Source organism: Cenococcum geophilum (assembly GCF_001692895.1).
Source record: "Cenococcum geophilum 1.58 unplaced genomic scaffold K441scaffold_19, whole genome shotgun sequence".
Classification (NCBI taxonomy): Eukaryota; Fungi; Ascomycota; class Dothideomycetes; order Gloniales; family Gloniaceae; genus Cenococcum; species Cenococcum geophilum.
Window position 1 is genome coordinate 2430241 of NW_027137577.1, and position 7705 is coordinate 2437945.

Consider the following 7705-nt stretch of genomic DNA (forward strand, 5'->3'; position numbering starts at 1 on the left):
CCTACTATTCCTTAGGTTTTCCGCCTATCCGTTCCTCTAAGCTTATCTTTATATTCCTTCTTCCCTTCCTTTTTATACTAACTTCTGCTTACCTTATACGTTCTCTATAAAATACTAAAAAAGAAAAACCCTTGCTAGTTCTTTACTATAGTAAGGGTAAAGGGTTTTAAGTAAAGCAGGGAGGGTATAAACGGCACTAAAGTTTAAAAGCGTCTTTAGCTAAAAATAGAGAGAGTTTACTAGAGGAAGGTAGAGCTATAGAACTAGTATGTTATAATTAATATGCTATAGCGGCCGGAATCTATCCCACTCTAACTCTCTAACTCTTTCCTAAATAGATACGCTAAAGAATATCCTAGTACTACCCTATATAATATAGAGTCGCTAAAAGATTTCGTTAAGAATATAGTATATAGTATTAATAGCGTTAAGGATAATCTAAAAGCAGCCTTAACTACCGTTAGCTAGTACTAGAAAGATTTTACGGCTAGCTAGCGTCGTAACCACCTTATAATACCTATAAATATAATACACTTAGTTATAAATATACGTCCTATCTATATCCCTCCTATTTTCTTTTTATTAGAGGATCTAATTTTATTTAGTTTATTAAAGGCCCGCTAGCTAATAAGCTAAAATTGCCTTTAAATAAAAGGCCTTAGAGGTTTATAACTAAGAACTACTTTATTTATTTAGGAAGGCAGTTATAAACGGTAGATTGGGTTGCGTATAAACGGCTAGTAATAAGAGTAAACAATTAGGTAAATCTTATGGCCATTATCTATTCTTCCGCGTGAGTTAGTAAGTATATTAAGTCTAGCTGTTAAGCGGGTTCTAGCTAGGGTTTACATTATAAGGTAAAAACGCCTTTCTACTCCCCCCCCCCCTAGGGATATATATATATAGCGTAGCAAGTAAATAGACTAACTTAATCCTAATATAGGATATAACGTTTATAGTGTTTCGTAACAAGTATAGAAACGCAGAGTTTGCTATTTAAGTTGTTTAAGATACTAGATAAGAGGTAAGCGCTAGGTTGCTAAGCCTATTAAACTAAGTAGCGGTTTCTAATTCTTAAGTTAGTAGGCTAGAGCACTCTCTATATAAGGGCTTAGTACTAATACCTCTTATTTATAACTTAATGCTCCTAATACTTACCATACTTATTACGGTAAAAGTATTTAGGGACTATAATACTATTAAAGAGCTCCTTAATATAGTACCACTAGAGGAAGAGATATATTACAGCTTATATTACGGCTTAAACAAATGCCTTTAAACCAAAGCTTGAACGAATGCTGTATTACAAAGATACTAAGCTAAGAAAAAGGAAAAGGGGTCGCTAGGACTGATGTAAATAAATATATAGGGTAAGCCGCTAAGGCGCTAGCTTTAGGCGGGCTAATTACAGATCAGTAGAATATGGCAGAATTTGGTAGGTAACGTGCGATAGCGCCGTTACATCACCCCCCTCTTTAAAAGAAAGCCTGCCCTTAGGCTTAGTTAGAAATAGGGTAGCACTAGGCTTATAAATATAGGATTACAAAATATAAGATAAGGAGATAAAAAGGGGGCATGGGTACGCCCAGACTAAGTATAAAGGGCGATTGTGGGCTAAGTGGAAGTATTAGGCTAGAAAGAGTAGCCGCTAAAAGTCTTAACACGGATCTAACTAATTACATAACTTTGACCGGCGGTTAAAGTTCCTAGATATCTGAAATTTTATAGTATTGGCAGAAAACGGCAGAATATAGCAGAATTTTAGTAGACAGCTATATTAGGGCTTTGGGGCGTTTTTGTCCCTATATTCTTCTAGTAACTTATTATCTTTATTATACTAGCATTCCATCTATTCGTTTAGGTACTTTAGGGGTCTAGGCGTATTAGGGTATTAGTTATAAAATTCTTTAAGCTTCTAGGGGCAGCCTATAAAGTTCTANNTAGGGTACTAGGTTNGGTTAGNATTNTAGCCCTTNTATTANATATAGTATTTTAGCNNTCCCNNTACTATCTTATAGGCCAGTATTTTATTAACCTCCTATTTATTATTACCGTTTACTTAAACTGGTAGGGGGGGCTCGTTCTTTTGTCTAGGCAATAGGTCGTTTACAGCTTTCCGTAACTTATTTAGTAAGAAAATAGGGTAAACCCTAATTAAATTTAGGAGCTTTATCTTGTATAAGTTGCCTATCTTCTTAAGAACTTTATACGGTCCTACTATCTAGTAGTCCAGCTTACGACTAGGTCGTTCGGTCTTCCAATTCCTTATTATAACCTAGACTATATCGCTAGGGGCAAAATCGGGCTCTCAACAGTGTTTATTCGCCTACTATTCTATTAACCTCTAAGCTTTTTCTAGGTTCTCGCGGGCTACCGTCTAGGCTTCCTCTAATTATTTAGTATACTGTTAGGCCTTAGCATAGGATAGCTTCTCTTATACAGTCTGGGGTTCTTTTGGCCTTTTTTAGTTAAAGCTTATGCGGGGTAAGTATCCCATTTCTAGCTGAATCGGGGCAAACCCTGTAGAGTTATAGGGTAGGGTTGCTTGCGCGTAGTCTATTAAGGGTAGTAGTTTAAACTAGTTATCCTGGAAATAGTTAATAAAGGGCCTAAGCCTCTAGTCTAGGTACTAATTTACGATCTCTGTTTAACCGTCTATTTAGGGGTAATAAGCCGTAGAAAGCTTTAGCTTAATACTTAGGATTTAGGTAAACTTATTCCAGAAGGCCGATATAAACTATAGCCTATAATTAGATATAATAGTATCTAGTAGTCCGTAGATTTGGTAGATGTAATAAATATATAGCTAAGCTACCTCTTTAGCATTAATATTCTTATAATAGGGAATTAAGAACGGGCGTTTACTAAAGCAGTTAACTATAACTATAACTATATCGTATCCGTTACGGTCCCTAGGTAGTTCGTAAAAGTCTATAAAGATATACTGCTAAGGCCGCTCTAGTATTAGGAGTGGCTTGGGTAGTCCTAGGGTCTTATCCCATAGGATTATAGCTCTTTAGTAGTCTTCGTAGTTCCGTATATATTAATTAATATCCACAACTATTCTCGGCTAGTAGTAGCGGCAGTTAATTATTTTATGGGTCTTATTCTTGCTAGTGTATACTATAGAGACTTAGTAATGGGCTTCGCGGATTAGTTTAGTCCGTAAATTATTAATATTAGGGACTATAAGCCGCTTCTAGTATAGGAGCAATCCTTCCTCCGTCTTAAAATCGGGGTCTCTTTTTATAGCTTGTTTGCGGAGGGCCCTTAAGGCATTAGCTATATGGTTTATAGTTAGGAGGCGGTTAATTAGCCCTATTAGCTTATCTAAGGACTCCTCTATTAGTGCTAGCTCGTTTTACTAAAAGTCTGGCTCCTTAAGGATCCGCGGGTTAAGCTATTCTAGATAAAAAAGGGCGCGCGTTTAATATTAGGTCTTTAGCTTATCCTAGGGTCCTATATCTTATTTTCTTTAGGTTAGGGTATTAGCCTTAGAGTTTTATTTACTAGAACGATATATAATTATAAAGAAGAATTAGAAGAGTATTTCGGCCTACTAGGCTTATTGTTACGGACGCTTTAAGTACGATGTTACGACTACTTGGAAAAGAGACGGAAGAAGCTAGTTAGTTAATTCAGGCATAGTCCAGGATGGAGCCGATAGAGCTATGTGACGAGGAATGGTAACTAAGGTTACGTGGGGTAATCTGTATAATCTGTAGGATCTATATAATCTATAATAGAGTAGATAGAGCACACGTATATTATGTATAAGGAGGATTTTATAGGAGTACGGTTATGTATTTAAGGACCCTTAGTCCCTACCTAGATAGTTCCTTCCTTGTAGTAATTCTTAGAATATAATTAGAGTTAATCTGTTAGGCAACCACTCCACCAGTTATTATTACGTTGTTGACTTTTATACTTGCATTTCCTATATACCTAGCCTAATAATAGGACCTACCGTAGTTCTTGCTATAAGGTTCCGTTATATAATTACTACCTAGTTATAGTATTAATATAAGAAGTTGAATAATATACTACCAAAAGCAGCCACTATAACGCTATTAACGGCGGCAACTACATTAAGGTCAGGTAACGACACCAGTATAGCAGACACTGACTTATAGCAACCTATAACGGTTAGACAGCTATAAGAAATAGTTGACCAGTTAATAGAAAATAATATAACGTTGGAAAATAGGATTAATGGGATAGGCGCAGTAAAGGTTAAGTTATTATCGATCGAAAGATACTTAGGAGAGAGATTAAAGCTTAAAGGATTCCTTACGTAAATACACTTTAAGGTAGCGCAAGAGGGAGCTAAGCTGGTAATATCTATGGATTAAATAGTATACGCAGGATTGTTTCTAACAGGAAGAGCACTTAAATAGTTTAAGCCTTACCTTATAGAAATTTAGGCAAACGGAATAACGACTATAAACTAAGAGGTACGGTTTATGTTCTTAAGCTAGAATAGATTTATAGAGTGACTTATATAAGTGTTTAGAGACCTAGAGGCAGTAACTATGGTAAAAAGGAAACTCTAAGACATTACGTAATAAACCTTAGCAATTAAGTATATAACGCAGTTCTAGATATTAGCAACATAAGTTAAGTGGAATAATAGGGCGCTTATGGCATAGTATAAATAGGGACTTAAGGTTAAAGTTTAGGATATAATTATTCTAATAAAAGATATAGACACCCTAAGGGAACTAATAGATTAGGCGATTAAGATTAATAATTAGATCTACTAAAGGGAACAGGCTAAGAGAGGTTAAGATAGAGTTCTATAGTTATATAAGGCGTAAAGTACGTAACGACTAAAGCTAAGTTAGAAACTATGGTATAGCGCAGAGCTAATAGACTTAAGTGGTACTAAAGAAGCCTATAAGAGATAGAGTAAGAAACTATAGAAACCTAGAGGATAAGGATTAAGTAATTAAAGGTCTAAGGAGCAGAGGCTAAACTAAGGATCTTAGCAGTAGAAGACGTTTAGGCAGACTCTATAGTAAAAGTAATAGTTTAGAGAGGGAGCTTATATAAATTACGGAAAATAAGGTTACTTTGTAAGGAATTGCAAAGATGGTTAGAAATACTATATAATAAAGGGAACTAGACTAATAGTAGATAATATATACGTATAAAGGGATAATAATATACTGCGAGGAACAAAAGAATATTTAATTAAAAGTTTTACGTTTTATTATAATAACGCATGCCGAATTTATAAAGACACTAAGTATGGTGTAAGCTATTAGCTATAGGAGCTAGCACCTATAGGATATAGAGGAACCAATAAACTAGTTCGCAGATTAGATATTAAAGACAATGACTTTAACATAGGCGAAATATTTTGTGATAATAAGGTAATAAGAGCGGTTTACTAGGAACACGTAGCCATTAGAGATGTTATAATAAAGGTAGAGAATAATTCTACTATAGAATAGGGAATATTAGTAGGGATTAAGACCCTACTAGATATAATGTCTATCGCTTTGCAAGACGCAAGAGAAGTAGGACAGCGAACTACTTTAGCACTTAATAAAGGCAAAAGGCTACAGGCTTAAGATTCTTAAGATGAGATAAGAGATAACCAAGATTCTTAAGACGAGATAAGGTAAGCTTAAGGACCTACAACGGACGAAAACCGATAGAGTAAAGCAGTAGCTTAGTTTAAAGATATATAAATAAGCTCAGGATGAAGTTTCCTATAGGCACAAGATTCTTAAGATGAGATGAGTGAAATTTAAGACTTTTAAGATAAGATGAGAATATTAAGTAAGCCTAATTAGACTAAGGCTGAAGTAAAGCTTAAGTTAGAAGCAAGCTTAGGGTTAAAGAATTTAAGGGGTTAAGAATTTGGAGCATGAATTAGAACACCTATAAGTAAGAGGTAAGAGGCTTCTTTATAGATTAGAGAATCTGCGGCATAAATAGCAATTAGACTAGGAGACGAATATATAGACTTAGAAGACTTACTAGTAGAATATAGTGTTTAGACTGAAGATTAAAAAGTTAATACTAAGATTAAGAAGTATAAGAACTTTAAGGATTAGAGCGCGAGACGCAAACTAAAAGAAACTATGGAAGAGTTTAGACGAAGAATTATCGTATAGTAAGAATAGAAACTAGATAAGAGATCTAGTATAATAGGACGTATAAAGGACAGAGCGCTAGTATAAAGAATCACTAATAGGCCTAGGGTAGGCATACTAAGAGCTAAGTAGCTTACTAAACTAGAAGATAAAGAGGATTTAGGAATCCTAACTAGGTTTAAGGAACGATATATAAAGGGCTGTTACAATATAGTAATAAGAAGATACTTCCTTATAAATAAGCCGTATATACTTTAGCAGCTATATTAAAAGTGGTATAGACAGAGGCATAATGACGAGTAAGAATATTTCTATATATAGTTGGATGAGAAAGTTATTTAGGACCACCTAATTATAGAAAAGGCTATAACTTATATTAAAGGAGCCTTAATTATAACGTTAAAGGATCTAGAGGAATAATTAGAGGATTAGAGAAGTAAAAGACGTATCTTAGTACCTGTAAATAAAGTTATAACGTTTAGATTAGTATAATAAAGGTTTAAACTTAAAGATAAAGATGAGTTAAGAGTTAACCTAAAGCACCTAGCACACTATACGTTATTATAGATTGCGTGCGTGGACGATATATGCGAAATATATAAAAATCTAAAAGAAAAGAATTGGAAATACCTTATAAGGATATACTGGATAATAGATAAGTAATAGTACAGGAATACTAAATATATATATAGATGGCATCCAGCAGAAGTCTAAAAGGAAGGAAATTTAATACTTTAACTAGGAAGATTTCTTACGGAAGAATGCTTAGATGGATAATAGTAGTGGGAATGCCTAGAGAATATATATTTATGGTATATTAAAGATAAAAAGCGAACTAGGTATTGGCTAAAGAATAAGCTAAGTATAGTAGGATTAAGTAGCTAATATTTAGGAAAAGTAGAGGCCTATAGGACTAGAGGGAGCTAATAGTAGAGCCTTAGACCCTTAAAGGAATTTAAGGACGGCACCTAAATTTATAAGCTAAATAGTAGGATTAACAGTTTAAAGTGCTAATAGATAGTGGAGCAACGCGAAACTATATTTTATTAGTAGTAGTTAAGAGAATAGGACTACCTTATAGATAAAAGGAGGAATCTTACCTATTAGTGATAATTTTAGGAGATCTAATAGCCTACGGAGGGGGGATTATTAATCTTAAAATAGGACCTATTTAGCTAACCATTAAAGGGAGACGAATTAAGATATCTTTTAATATCCTACTATTAGGACGGGACGAGGTAGTATTAGGAATGCCTTAGTTATAGGAATATAATCTAAAGATTAATTGGATTATAGGTTAGGTTAATATTAGAGATACTTAACGCTATAAGATATGATAATAAACTAAGTTAGTATAGTACTAAGTTAGAGTAATATATAAAGAGACTAAGTAAGGCTTAAGTTATATACTAAAGAGATACTATAAGTATAGTAAGAAACTATGGTTACCAAAAAGTAAAAAGCTGTTAGAGTATATAGTATGGGACTATAAGATAGAGTTAGAACTAGGAATAAGTCTAAAGTTCTTTTTAATCTATAAGCTTACTAAAGAGGAAGGTAGAGCACTAAAAGAGTTTATTTAGGAAAACTTATAAAAGGGA